At 41.0% G+C, this 16,295-nt stretch overlaps 1 protein-coding gene across 3 annotated transcripts in view; it reads right to left on the reverse strand.

The window, feature by feature from the left end:
- The window catches only part of dab2ipb (DAB2 interacting protein b), a 426,738-nt gene that overhangs the window by 69,709 nt on the left and 340,734 nt on the right, over nucleotides 1-16,295 (reverse strand). The gene's annotated exons all lie outside the window — the stretch shown is intronic.

Raw genomic sequence — 16,295 nt, forward strand, 5'->3', positions numbered from 1 at the left:
TAGAACACCTTTGGGATGAACTAGAATGGAGACTGAGACCTTCTCGGCCATCATCAGTGTGTGATCAATGCGCTTTTGGAAGAATGGTGGCGTTTTTCCACTAGTTACAGAATCTAATACACTAAATACAAAAAAAATACAAAAAAGTTGAATAGCTCTGATTGTACATTAATTACAAGCCAATAAGTTGCACAATAAGTTACAGTAGTTATGGTAGAAGTATCAGTACAAATAGAAGTAGAGTAGTCAAATACCGTACCAGTGCAAGATCAAACATACAGTATAGGAAGCAACAAATATTAAGTTATTTGGCAGTTGAGTAGTATGAACAAAGGTAATGGAACAGTATGACTTCTTTATACTCTTGTTTTTACATTATTTACAGTCATTGAATGAACAGTATTGTAGTCCGGTAACTACAGTGGTAAGTAAAGTTCACTACACTGAAGTGCATAGTGCAAAGAGGTCGCCGACTTTCTGCACATTTTGGACAATTCCAATGCTCCCAACCTTGTGGGAACAGTTTGAAGCGGGCCCCTTCCTCTTCCAACACGACTGTGCACCAGTGCACAAAGCAAGATCCATAAAGACATGGATGTGGATGAACTTGACTGGCCAGCACAGAGTCCTGACCTGAACCAGATAGAACACCTTTTGGGATTAATTAGAACGGAGACTGAAAGCCAGGCCTTCTCGACTAACATCAGTGTGTGACCTCACCAATGCACTTTTTGGATGAATGGTGGAAAATTCCTATAAACGCACTCTGCGACCTTGTGGACAGCCTTCCCAGAAGAGTTGAAGCTGTAATAGCTGCAAAAGGTGGACCGACATCATATTGAACCCTATGGGTTAGGAATGGGATGGCACTTCAAGTTCATATGTGAGTCAAGGCAGGTGGCCAAATACTTTTGGCAATATAGTGTATCTGCGGCTTATAGTCCCGTGTGGCTAATATATGTAAAAAATAATATTTGGTGGGTGCGGCTTAAATACTGGTGCGCTCTTTAACCCGGAAAATCCGGTAATTCATCACAGTCACAGCAGGTGACTTCCTCTTCCAACATGACTGTGCACTAGTGCACAAAGCAAGATCCATAAAGACATGGATGTGGATGAACTTGACTGGCCTGCACAGAGTCCTGACCTGAACCCGATAGAACACCTTTTGGGATGAACTCGAACGGAGACTGAGAGCCAGACTTTCTCGACCAACATCAGGGTGTCACCTCACCAATGCGCTTTTGGAGGAATGGTGGAAAACTCCTATAAACACACTCCGCGACCTTGTGGACAGCCTTCCCAGAAGAGTTGCATGTTCTCCCCGTGACTGTGTGGGTTCCCTTCCCACCTCCAAAGACATAGACAATAGCAAGAATGTATCGAAGCGGATGCTGGTCCGAAGCAAAAAAAAACAAAAGCCGGCGGGAGAGAGTTGTGTCGAAGGAATCTTTGGACGGAAACCAAAACTTTCGTATGTCTCGGAGTTCATTCATGAGGCTCCGTGGACTGATGGGAGGAATTCTAAATTTTAAATTAGACCGTCCGTGTCCCAGAGCTAATACTGTTCCAGATCAGGGTTGCTATTGTTGTTTTGTGTGGAATACAGAGTTATTGTCCTTCAGTTGGGAGTCCACAAATGCAGCGTGAAGAGGTTTGGGTATACTTCATTATTTGCCTTTAAAAGGGGAACTGCACTTTTTTGGGGGGAATCATTATGAGAGACAAACAGACAAAAAGTGTTTTGTTTTTGCTTTCTAACATATAAAAATCATCTCGTTCTTGGTGGCCAGCAATGCAGCTACTGGGAGCAATCAATTCTACATCGAAATCACTTTAAAAATGCATTCAAAAAACGCCAACAATACTTCATATAACCTGTATAATAACCAAGTGTTATTGTAAGAGACAACACTGAGGAACTCTTCTTCTAGCTTCGGTATTAGCCGTGAAACTTCCTCGCTGCTAAACATTCCAAAGTCAACTGTCGGCTTTATTATAAGAAAATGGAAGAGTTCGGGAACAACAGCAACTCAGCCACCAAGTGGTAGGCCACGTAAACTGACAGAGAGGGGTCAGTTGAGGAATGCTCATCAAACACTTATTTGGAACATCCCACAGGTGAACAGGCTAATTGGGAACAGGTGGGTGCCATGATTGGGCATAAAAACAGCTTCCATGAAATGCTCAGTCATTCACAAACAAGGATGGGGCGAGGGTCACCACTTTGTGAACAAATGCGTGAGCAAATTGTCCGACAGTTTAAGAACATTTCTCAACCAGCTATTGCAAGGAATTTAGGGATTTCACCATCTACGGTCCGTAATATCATCAAAGGGTTCAGAGAATCTGGAGAAATCACTGCACGTAAGCAATGATAGTACGGACCTTCGATCCCTCAGGCGGTACTGCATCAAAAAGCGACATCAGTGTGTAAAGGATATCACCACATGGGCTCAGGAGCACTTCAGAAACCCACTGTCAGTAACTACAGTTGGTCGCCACATCTGTAAGTGCAATTTAAAACTCTACTATGCAAAGCGAAAGCCATTTATCAACAACACCCAGAAACGCCGCCGGCTTCGCTGGGCCCGAGCTCATCTGAGATGGACTGATGCAAAGTGGGAAAGTGTTCTGTGGTCTGACGAGTCCACATTTTAAATTGTTTTTGGAAACTGTGGACGTCGTGTCCTCCGGACCAAAGAGGAAAAGAACCATCCGGATTGTTATAGGCGCAGAGTGTAAAATCCAGCATCTGTGATGGTATGGGGGTGTATTAGTGCCCAAGGCATGGGTAACTTACACATCTGTAAAGGCACCATTAATGCTGAAAGGTACATACAGGTTTTGGAGCAACATGTGTTGACATCTAAGCAACGTTTTCATGGACGCCCCTGCTTATTTCAGCAAGACAATGCCAAGCCACATGTTACAACAGCGTGGCTTCGTAGTAAAAGAGTGCGGATACTAGACTGGCCTGCCTGTAGTCCAGACCTGTCTCCCATTGAAAATGTGTGGCGCATTATGAAGCCTAAAATACCACAACGGAGACCCCCGGACTGTTGAACAACTTAAGCTGTACATCAAGCAAGAATGGGAAAGAATTCCACCTGAAAAGCTTCAAAAATTGGTCTCCTCAGTTTCCAAACGTTTATTGAGTGTTGTTAAAAGGAAAGGCCAACTTTTATGCAATGTGTTGCTGCCATTAAATTCTAAGTTCATGATTATTTGCAAAAAACATGAAGTTTCTCAGTTGGAACATTAAGTATCTTGTCTTTGCAGTCTATTCAATTGAATATAAGTTGAAAAGGATTTGCAAATCATTGTTTTTATTTACCATTTACACAACGTGCCAACTTCACTGGTTTTGGGTTTTGTACTAAAGCTACAAGCTGCTATTGAATGGCGTGTTTCGAGCATTACTTTAAGGTCAAAAAGTCATGACGAGCAAACTCCAAACGCCTCGCACCCCCGACTGTGTCGCCCACAATCATCCCAGCGCTGGGACGGGCTAAGGGGAAAAAAAAAGGAAGTGCTCCGCACGGAAGGAGGGAATTAATGGAAAGTAATTAAGGATGCGAGCGTCTCTCCGGGGGGAGCCGGCGAGCTCTTCTGCGCCATCAATCAGCGGTCTTCGCTTCTGCAGAGACGGTGCGGGCCCCGGATAGACGTGTCGCGTTCTCAAAGCGCTAATCATTCATCACGCCGCTGAGCCGTGATGAAGTCAAAGAAAAGTTTTCTCAAAGCCGCTCCGGTGCGCCGCACCAGTTGGGAACCCGGAAAAAAAACAAACTGCGACTGACGAGACGGCCAAAGACGATGACGCCGCGTCAAAGAAGAGCTGACGGGTTATTTTGGTGCGGAAACAACAAGAACAACATGACGCCTTCATTTCCGCTCTTTGGTCTGCTGATGCTTGTATAAGAACATGCAGACGATTGGAAGCGGTTTTAAAGCCCTTAAAGCAGGCCCATAATTTGTAGCCCTTTTAACGTCACAATTAATATTAACTACAACAACAACACAGACACACAAATAACTGCACAACAAACACACAAAGAGCAACTTCCTGTAAGCAAGCTAAAGTGTCTCTGACCATCTTCTTACTAAAAAATAAAAAGAATTGGTAACACTTTAGTATGGGGAACATATTCACCATTAATTAGTTGCCTATTATCATGCAAATTAGTAAAAAAAACCATGTAAATTAGTAACATATTGGCTCTTAATGAGTCATTATTAAGTACTTATTAATGCCTTATTATGCATGGCCTTATCATACAACCAGTAAGCCATTAAATAAGAGTCATGACCCCTGGTCCAGATCATGTTTTGTTATGTTCTGTTAGTTTTGGACTCCATTTGTTCCTGTTTTTGTGCACCCTTGTTTGTTTTAGTTACCATGGTTACTTGTTATTTCCACCTGTCTCTGATTTAGTGTTTGCCTGCTTCCCGAGCACTAATCAGAGACATTATTTTAGACTGTCATGATCCATAGTCCGGATCATGTTTTTGTTATGTTCAAACAAGGGTGCACAAAAACAGGAACAAATGGAGTCCAAAACTAACAGAACATAACAAAACTTGATCCGGACCACGGATCATGACAGTCTTAAATAATGCCTCTGATTAGTGCTCGGGAAGCAGGTGAGCGGGCGGACACTAATCAGAGACAGGTAGAAATAATAAGTAACCAGGCTAACTAAAACAAACAAGGGTGCACAAAAACAGGAACATTTGGAGTCCAAAACTAACAGAACATGATCCGGACCACGGATCATGACAGTCTTAAATAATGCCTCTGATTAGTGCTCGGGAAGCAGGTGAGCGGGCGGACACTAATCAGAGACAGGTGGAAATAATAAGTAACCAGGGTAACTAAAACAAACAAGGGTGCACAAAAACAGGAACAAGCAGAGTCCAAAACTAACAGAACATAACAAAACATGATCCGGACCACGGATCATGACAGTCTTAAATAATGCCTCTGATTAGTGCTCGGGAAGCAGGTGAGCGGGCGGACACTAATCAGAGACAGGTGGAAATAATAAGTAACCATGGTAACTAAAACAAACAAGGGTGCACAAAAACAGGAACAATTGGAGTCCAAAACTAACAGAACATAACAAAACATGATCCGGACCACGGATCATGACAGTCTTAAATAATGCCTCTGATTAGTGCTCGGGAAGCAGGTGAACGGGCGGACACTAATCAGAGACAGGTGGAAATAATAAGTAACCATGGTGACTAAAACAAAAAAGGGTGCACAAAAACAGGAACAATTGGAGTCCAAAACTAACAGAACATAACAAAAACATGATCTGGACCACGGATCATGACAGTCTTAAATAATGCCTCTGCTTAGTGCTCGGGAAGTAGGTGAGCGGGCAGACACTAATCAGAGACAGGTGGAAATAATAAGTAACCATGGTAACTAAAACAAACAAGGGTGCACAAAAACAGGAACAATCGGGGTCCAAAACTAACAGAACATGATCCGGACCACGGATCATGACAGTCTTAAATAATGCCTCTGATTAGTGCTCGGGAAGCAGGTGAGCGGGCGAACACTAATCAGAGACAGGTGGAAATAATAAGTAACCACGGTGACTAAAACAAACAAGGGTGCACAAAAAAAGGAACAATCGGAGTCCAAAACTAACAGAACATAACAAAAACATGATCTGGACCACGGATCATGACAGTCTTAAATAATGCCTCTGATTAGTGCTCGGGAAGCAGGTGAGCGGGCGAACACTAATCAGAGACAGGTGGAAATAATAAGTAACCAGGTTAACTAAAACAAACAAGGGTGCACAAAAACAGGAACAATCGGAGTCCAAAACTAACAGAACATGATCCGGACCACGGATCATGACAGTCTTAAATAATGCCTCTGATTAGTGCTCGGGAAGCAGGTGAACGGGCGGACACTAATCAGAGACAGGTGGAAATAATAAGTAACCATGGTGACTAAAACAAACAAGGGTGCACAAAAACGGGAACAAACGGAGTCCAAAACTAACAGAACATAACAAAAACATGATCCAGACCACGGATCATGACAGTCTTAAATAATGCCTCTGATTAGTGCTGGGGAAGCAGGTGAGCGGGCGAACACTAATCAGAGACAGGTGGAAATAATAAGTAACCATGGTAACTAAAACAAACAAGGGTGTACAAAAACAGGAACATTGGAGTCCAAAACTAACAGAACATAACAAAACATGATCCGGACCACGGATCATGACAGTCTTAAATAATGCCTCTGATTAGTGCTCGGGAAGCAGGTGAGCGGGCGAACACTAATCAGAGACAGGTGGAAATAATAAGTAAACAGGGTAACTAAAACAAACAAGGGTGCCAAAACTAACAGAACATAACAAAAACATGATCCGGACCACGGATCATGACAGTCTTAAATAATGCCTCTGATTAGTGCTCGGGAAGCAGGTGAGCGGGCGAACGAACACTAATCAGAGACAGGTGGAAATAATAAGTAACCATGGTAACTAAAACAAACAAGGGTGCACAAAAACAGGAACAATGGAGTCCAAAACTAACAGAACATAACAAAACATGATCCGGACCACGGATCATGACACAATAAGGTTAGGGTACTGAGAATATGTTCCCTTAGTGTCCAAATAACTCTAAATTAAGTCTTTGTTACTTAGAATATGTTCCCCATACTAAAATGTTACCAATTTTTTTTTACATTCGTATTTTCTGCTTTTTCCCCACACCTTGAACCCTGCGGCTTATAAAACGGCGCAGCTAATTTAGGGTCTAACTAGGTCTCAAAATATAATTTTTTGGTAACACTTTATTCACCATTAATTACTTGCTTATTAACATGCAAATTAGTAACATATTGGCTCTTAATTAGTCATTATTAAGTACTTATTAATGCCTTATTCTGCATGGCCTCATTATACAACCAGTAAGCCATTAACTAAGAGTCTTCCCTCAATAAGGTTAGGGTACTTAGAATATGTTCCCTGAGTGTCCAAATAACTCTAAATTAAGTCTTTGTTACTTAGAATATGTTCCCCATACTAAAGTGTTACCAATTTTATTTTATTTTTTTACATTCGTATTTTCTGCTTTTCCCCCACACTTTGAACCCTGTGGCTTATAAAACGGCGCAGCTAATTTTGGGATTTTTCTTTGCTAACAGACATCATGATGTGTGCTCAACAAATCATTTCCATATCACACGGGCAAAAGACACAGAAAAAGTGTGTTATTGTTTCTGCAATGGTGCCATCGTCTGGACGATTTCCTGTTTCATGCCTTGAACCGGACATATAACCGTCTATTACAGGGGTGTCAAACTCGTAGCGCACATCGCAGTTATGCTTTCCCTAAGAGGGCTGCGTTTAACATTGAGTAATATATAAATATACATGTATATGTATATATATATATATATATATATATATATACATATACATATATATATATATATATATATATGTATATATATATATATATATATATATATATAAAATACATTAACAATATATTTTTTTACATAAGCTGCACAAAAAAAAAAAAAAATTTTACTTTAAAAACGGTCAGCTTAGTCACCAGAATTTTACAGTAAAAGCAGTTTTAAATTATTAATTTTTTTACAGCATATTCAAAAATGGTATAAATTGAAAAACAATACCACTGTTTTTAGCAGTAAAATTCAAGCAACCGAGGTGCCAGTTTTGTTTATTTTTTTACCGTAAAATATTGTTGTTTTATTTGTTTGTTTTTTTATGTTTTAGTTACTGTATATGGAAAAAAAAAAAAAGATTTTACGGTAAAAAAAACTCAAAAACAAGACCCAACCTCCGGGCTGATGATTTTAGGTTGTCCTGAAGAATTTGCAGGTAATCCTCCTTTTTCATTGTCCCATTTACTCTCTGTAAAGCACCAGTTCCATTGGCAGCAAAACAGGCCCAGAGAATTAATACTACCACCACCATGCTTAACGGTAGTAATGGTGTTCCTGGGATTAAATCAACCAATCAATTAATGTTTATTTATACAGCCCTAAATCACAAGTGTCTCAAAAGGCTGCACAAGCCATAACGCCATCCTCGGTACAGAGCCCACGTAAGGGCAAAGAAAAACTCACCCCAGTGGGACGTCCATGTGAATGACTATGAGAAACCTTGGAGAGGACCGCATATGTGGGTAACCCCCCTGTTTAAAGGCCTCACATTTTCTCCTCTAAACATATTGCTGGGTATTGTGGCCAAACTGCTCAATTTTTGTTTCATCTGTCATCACATGGACAAAGATAAGACCTTCTGGAGGAAAGTTCTGTGGTCAGATGAAACAAAAATTGAGCTGTTTGGCCACAATACCCAGCAACATGTTTGGAGGAGAAATGGTAAGGCCTTTAATTCCAGGACCACTATTCCTACCGTCAAGCATGGCGGTGGTAGTACTATGCTCTGGGCCTGTTTTGCTGCCAATGGAACTGGTGCTTTACAGAGAGTAAATGGGACAATGAAAAAGGAGGATTACCTGCAAATTCTTCAGGACAACCTAAAATCATCAGCCCGGAGGTTGGGTCTTAGGCGCAGTTGGGTGTTCCAACAGGACAATGACCCCAAACACACGTCGAAAGTGGTAAAGGAATGGCTGAATCAGGCTAGAATTAAAGGCCGACTGAAACCCACTACTACCGACCACGCAGTCTGATAGTTTATATATCAATGATGAAATCTTAACATTGCAACACATGCCAATACGGCCCGGTTAGCTTACTAAAGTGCAATTTTAAATTTTGCGCAAAATATCCTGCTGAAAACGTCTCGGTATGACGTCACGGATTGTAGAGGACATTTTGGGACAGCATGGTGGCCAGCTATTAAGTCGTCTGTTTTCATCGCAAAATTCCACAGTATTCTGGACATCTGTGTTGGTGAATCTTTTGCAGTTTGTTCAATGAACAATGGAGACAGCAAAGAAGAAAGCTGTAGGTGGGAAGCGGTGTATTGCGGGCGGCTGCAGCAACACAAACACAGCCGGTGTTTCATTGTTTACATTCCCGAAAGATGACAGTCAAGCTTTACAATTGGCCTGTGGAGAACTGGGACAACAGAGACTCTTACCAGGAGGACTTTGAGTTGGATGCGCAGACGCGGTACCGTGAGTACGCATGCAGCTGCGGCTTCCAAACATTTGATCGCTTGCCCGTACATGCGTGCCGGTATGTGCATGTCATGTACGTAACTTTGGGGACTTTGGGGAAATATATGTGCTGTATGAACTTTGGGGAGGTGAACGGTACTTTGGGCTGTGGGATTGAGTGTGTTGTGCAGGTGTTTGAGTCATACTTGCCAACCTTGAGACCTCCAATTTCGGGAGGTGGGGGCGTGGTCGGGGGTGGGGCGGGGCGTGGTTGGGGGCGTGGTTAAGAGGGGAGGAGTATATTGACAGCTAGAATTCACCAAGTCAAGTATTTCATACATATATATATATATATATATATATATATATATATATATATATATATATATATATATATATATATATATATATATATATATATATATATATATATATATATATATCTCTACATCCTGAAAATATGCAAACAAAACTGTGTTTGGATAATTGATACTTCAAACTTGCATAAATAAATATTAAGGAATATAACATAACTTGGCTTCTGAGAGCTTCAAAATGTAATGAATAAAATGCTAAAGTTGTTGATAAACAAGCAATTATTTTAATAATTAAATATGGTCATTTTAAATGAATTATTATGATAATTTAAAATTAATTATTTCAAATATGTTTATTTTAATGTAAAATTCTATGGCTGGATGTAATAAGGAGTCAGAAAAAATAAAAATAAAAATACAATTAATTTTGATGTTTTTAGCAAAATATAGTAAAAATGTATTTATTTTTTATTTTTTTAAATTAATAAATATCTATTTATTTTTAGGTAAGAAAAACATAATAATACAATGTATCTCTAGTCTGGATGATTTAGTTCTTGTCACCCCGTTGTCCTCCCGTAGTGTAAAAAAAGGCTGTCCTCACTCAGGTCCGCATGGAGCTGGAGGGGGCGTGGCCTCCAGCTCCGGCTGAAAATCGGGAGATTTTCGGGAGAATATTTGTCCCCGGGAGGTTTTCGGGAGAGGCGCTGAATTTCGGGAGTCTCCCGGAAAATTCGGGAGGGTTGGCAAGTATGGTTTGAGTTGTATTGGCGGGTTATATGGACGGGAGGGGGGAGGTGTTTGTTATGCGGGATTAATTTGTGGCATATTAAATATAACCCTGGTTGTGTTGTGGCTAATAGAGTATATATATGTCTTGTGTTTATTTGCTGTTTTAGTCATTCCCAGCTGAATATCAGGTCCCACCCGCCTCTCACAGCATCTTCCCTATCTGAATCGCTCCCACTGCCCTCTAGTCCTTCACTCTCACTTTCCTCATCCATGAATCTTTCATCCTCGCTCAAATTAATGGGGAAATCGACGCTTTCTCGGTCCGAATCGCTCTCGCAATGTGCAGATGTGAGGAGCTCCACAACCTGTGACGTCACGCTACTCGTCTGCTACTTCCGGTACAGGCAAGGCTTTTTTATCAGCGACCAAAAGTTGCGAACTTTATCGTCGATGTTCTCTACTGAATCCTTTCAGCAAAAATATGGCAATATCGCAAAATGATCAAGTATGACACATAGAATGGACCTGCTATCCCCGTTTAAATAAGAAAATCGCATTTCAGTAGGCCTTTAACATTGCTGTACGTATACTTTTGACCCAGCAGATTTGCTCACATTTTCAGTAGACCCATAATAAATTCATAAAAGAACCAAACTTCATGAATGTTTTTTGGGACCAACAAGTATGTGCTCCAATCACTCAAGACAGCCATGACATTAAGTCTACAACTTCTGTGCAGCACTTTGTGAAACTTCTATTGTTGGATGGTTGCAACATTCCTTCAAAATGGAAAGGCAACATAGCGGACCAAAACAAACAGAAGTGCACACGCAGGTTGAACTTGCGGTTCCTCTCCGAGCATCGCTGTGTGCCGCCAGGGGAATCCACGTACAAGATTAGCCTGAGCTAAAAATGTAATAGAGCAAGGAGGAAATCACATGTCTGTCTGGTCTCAGTCTGCCTGTGCTATTACAGCTGTGGGGGTAAAAAATGCGCTCAAAGAGCAGACGGTGCGGGAATGTTTAACCTTTACATGCCGCAGAGGCTTTCAACGGGACCGCCGCTCTGGTTTGCTAAACACGGTGTTTGTCCACAGAGACTACATGCAGGGGCAGATTAAGAGCTGAAGCAACATAGTTGTTTTTTTTAAAGCATCTCATAAACTTTGCTTTGTTTTGTGTCCTTGCTGTGATTACTGAGGCCTGGCTATCAGTCTCTGTTCGAGTTCATCCCAAAAGGTGTTCAGGTCAGGACTCTGTGCAGGCCAGTCAAGTTCATCCACACCAGACTCTGTCATCCATGTCTTTATGGACCTTGCTTTGTGCAAGGGATTAGGACACCTGATTCTCATCATTTGGATGGGTGGCCAAATACTTTTGGCAATATAGTGTATATACCAAGTGCAAAATATTTTGTAAATGTTTAATTGTTTCCAAACGGTGCCTGTAACAAGGCAGTAAAACGGCTGGTCAAACAAAACAGAAGTCATCGTAAAGGACCCACTAGCTGCGGAAGCTAGCTCTCCAGCTAAACAGCCTCACTAAACTCCACGGTGACGTTTTGGTGAATTTGTGAAACAATACAAAAATAATGCTATTGTAAGATAATAATACTATAAGTGGGTAGAGCAACCGTGCCAGAAACCTGAGGGTTGCAGGTTCGCTCCCCGCCTCTTACCATCCAAAAATCGCTGCCGTTGTGTCCTTGGGCGGGACACTTCACCCTTTGCCCCCGGTGCCACTCACACCGGTGAATTGAATGATGAATGATAGGTGGTGGTCGGAGGGGCCGTTGGCGCAAATTGCAGCCACGCTTCCGTCAGTCTACCCCAGAGCAGCTGTGGCTATGAAAGTAGCTTACCACCACCAGGTGTGAATGATTGATGGGTTCTACATGTAAAGCGACTTTGGGTACTTAGAAAAGCGCTATATAAGTCCCAGTTATTATTATTATTATTATTATAATAATAGCTCAGTTGGTAGAGTGGACGTGCCAGCAACTTGAGGGTTCCAGGTTCGATTCCCCGCTTCCGCCATCCTAGTCACTGCCGTTGTGTCCTTAGGCAAGACACTTTTCCCACCCACCCACACTGGTTTTTAACCTCTTAGCCTTTTCACCTTTTAGCTCTTATTTCCAAAATTGTGTGCACTACTGAATTGGGGTCCTATGGGCACTTATGTGGACACGTATACTGCCATCTGGTGGTGTTAGAAGAGTATAACATACAATGGAATTTTGAGAAAAAAAAAAAAAGTGTAAAAATAAGAATGAGCATGTCACTAAACATGACGTACACGTTTGTGTACTTATGGACTAAGTACATCATATCAAAAGATGATTCTTAGTTTTTATTCTAATTAGGGTCCAATAAGCCCAAATAACAAAGAAAAAAAAAAAAAAAAGCATGTAAACAAACGCTTTGAGTCACTAGAGAAAAGCGCTATATAAATATAATTCACTTCATGACAAATAAAGATAGAATACTATTAACCGCAACATGTAAGTATAAAAAAAAAACTGTGGAGGGGGGGCGTGACCTGCGGGCCTGCAGCAAAGCGGGGCGTGCCAGGACCGGCCTCGAAGTCGGCGACAGGTACGTAGATGGCTCACCTGGGCCTTGTTATCTAATCACCTGCCGCTCTGTATAAGCAGCGATCGGGAGGAGAGACGTTGTTGAGAGCGAGAGGAAGACGAACAGTCACAAAAAGACAACTGCTGGAAAAGCACTGAGAGACTTGATTGGAAAATTAAAACTGTCTTGTAACCATGAAACAGGCTCGCATGGAAATGCTTGGCGGTCTGGAGGACCCGCTGGAAGGCGACTTCCACAATTTGGCGCCCATATGTGGGGCCGGACCACCTGAGGCGGAAGAGGCCACGCCCCCCTCCACAGTTTTTTTTTTACACTTACATGTTGCGGTTAATAGTATTCTATCTTTATTTGTCGTGAAGTGAAGTGAATTATATTTCTATAGCGCTTTTCTCTAGTGACTCAAAGCGCTTTTACATAGTGAAACCAAATATCTAAGTTGCATTTACCTCTTAAGGCCCAAGCTGTTTGTTTACGTGCATTTTGTTATTTCTCTTTGCTATTTGGGCTTATTGGACCCTAATTAGAATAAAAACTAAGAATCATCTTTTTATATGATGTACTTAGTCCATAAGTACACAAACGTGTACTTCATGTTTAGTGACATGCTATTTCTTATTTTTACATTTTTTCCCCCCAAATTCCATTGTATGTTATACTCTTCTGACACCACCAGATGGCAGTATAAGTGTCCACATAAGTGGCCATAAGACCCCAATTCAGTAGTGTACACAATTTTGGAAATAAGAGCAAAAAGGTGCTGTCCACGCATGTGGCCAACTAAGCCTTGGACAAACTTGCAATAACAAACATATGTTTAATTTTTTGTTAAAATAAAGCCAATAATGCTAATTTTTTGTGGTCCCCTTTATTTAGAAAAGTAATCGAAAGGTATCGAAATACATTTTGGTACTGGTACCGGTACCAAAATATTGGTATCGGGACAACCCTACTCAGCGTAATTTATTATTCCATGATAAACACCTATGGGCTTGTTTGGTGCAACATTGAGAAGTTTGGTGGTCTCATAAAGATTAGAATAAAAACTAAGAATCATCTTTTGATATAATGTACTTAGTCCATAAGTACACAAACGTGTACTTCATGTTTAGTGACATGTTAATTCTTATTTTTACACTCCCCCCCCCCAAATTCCATTGTATGTTATACTCTTTTGAGACCACCAGATGGCAGTATAAGTGTCCACATAAGTGGCCATAAGACCCCAATTCAGTAGTGTACACAATTTTGGAAATAAGAGCAAAAAGGTGCTGTCCACGCATGTGGCCAACTAAGCCTTGGACAAACTTGCAATAACAAATATACGTTTAATTTTTTGTTAAAATAAAGCCAATAATGCTAATTTTTTTGTGGTCCCCTTTATTTAGAAAAGTAATCGAAAGGTATCGAAATACATTTTGGTACTGGTACCGGTACCAAAATATTGGTATCGGGACAACCCTACTCAGCGTAATTTATTATTCCATAATAAACACCTACGGGCTTGTTTGGTGCAACATTGAGAAGTTTGGTGGTCTCATAAAGATTAGAATAAAAACTAAGAATCATCTTTTGATATGATGTACTTAGTCCATAAGTACACAAACGTGTACTTCCTGTGTAGTGGCATGCTAATTCTTATTTTAACACTTTTTCCCCCCAAATTCCATTGTATGATATACTCTTCTGACACCACCAGATGACAGTATAAGTGTCCACATATGTGGCCATAAGACCCCAATTCAGTAGTGTACACAATTTTGTAAATAAGAGCTAAAAGGTGCTGTCCACGTATGTGGCCAAACAACATTATGATTTGTACATTTTCAGAATGTGCTTGTTCTATTTTTAAACAAAAGAAAACAATCTGAAGTTGTCTTTATTTCTAAGTCATCGTGCTGTGATTTCACCGGTCTGGCCCACTTGGGAGTAGATTTTTCTCCATGTGGCCCCCCATCTAAAATGAGTTTGACATCCGCTGTCCTAGATTATTGTTTATTGTGAGCGAACTGTGGTGCTGAATTTCCCCCAGGGATCAATAAAGTACTTTCTATTCTACAAACCCTGTTTCCATATGAGTTGGGAAATTGTGTTAGATGTAAATATAATAACGGAATACAATGATTTGCAAATCCTTTTCAACCCATATTCAGTTGAATATGCTACAAAGACAACATATTCGATGTTCAAACTGATAAACATTTTTTTGTTGTTGCAAATAATCATTAACTTTAGAATTTGATGCCAGCAACACGTGACAAAGAAGTTGGGAAAGGTGGCAATAAATACTGATAAAGTTCCAAAACACTTATTTGGAACATCCCACAGGTGAACAGGCAAATTGGGAACAGGTGGGTGCCATGATTGGGTATAAAAGTAGATTCCATGAAATGCTCAGTCATTCACAAACAAGGATGGGGCGAGGGTCACCACTTTGTCAACAAATGCGTGAGCAAATTGTTGAACAGTTTAAGCAAAACCTTTCTCAACCAGCTATTGCAAGGAATTTAGGGATTTCACCATCTACGGTCCGTAATATCATCAAAAGGTTCAGAGAATCTGGAGAAATCACTGCACGTAAGCAGCTAAGCCCGTGACCTTCGATCCCTCAGGCTGTACTGCATCAACAGGCGACATCAGTGTGTAAAGGATATCACCACATGGGCTCAGGAACACTTCAGAAACCCACTGTCAGTAACTACAGTTGGTCGCTACATCTGTAAGTGCAAGTTAAAACTCTCCTATGCAAGGCGAAAACCGTTTATCAACAACACCCAGAAGCGCCGTAGGCTTCGCTGGGCCTGAGCTCATCTAAGATGGACTGATACAAAGTGGAAAAGTGTTCTGTGGTCTGACGAGTCCACATTTCAAATTGTTTTTGGAAACTGTGGACGTCGTGTCCTCCGGACCAAAGAGGAAAAGAATCATCCGGATTGTTATAGGCGCAAAGTTGAAAAGCCAGCATCTGTGATGGTATGGGGGTGTATTAGTGCCCAAGACATGGGTAACTTACACATCTGTGAAGGCGAAATTAATGCTGAAAGGTACATACAGGTTTTGGAGCAACATATGTTGCCATCCAAGCAACGTTACCATGGACGCCTCTGCTTATTTCAGCAAGACAATGCCAAGCCACGTGTTACATCAACGTGGCTTCATAGTAAAAGAGTGCGGGTACTAGATTGGCCTGCCTGTAGTCCAGACCTGTCTCCTATTGAAAATGTGTGGCGCAATATGAAGCCTAAAATACCACAACGGAGACCCCCGGACTGTTGAACAACTTAAGCTGTACATCAAGCAAGAATGGGAAAGAATTCCACCTGAGAAGCTTAAAAAAATGTGTCTCCTCAGTTCCCAAACGTTTACTGAGTGTTGTTAAAAGGAAAGGCCATGTAACACAGTGGTGAACATGCCCTTTCCCAACTACTTTGGCACGTGTTGCAGCCATTAAATTCTAAGTTAATTATTATTTGCAAAAAGTTTGAACATCAAATATGTTGTCTTTGTAGTGCATTCAA

This window comes from Nerophis lumbriciformis, linkage group LG11 (assembly GCF_033978685.3).
Source record: "Nerophis lumbriciformis linkage group LG11, RoL_Nlum_v2.1, whole genome shotgun sequence".
Taxonomy (NCBI): domain Eukaryota; kingdom Metazoa; phylum Chordata; class Actinopteri; order Syngnathiformes; family Syngnathidae; genus Nerophis; species Nerophis lumbriciformis.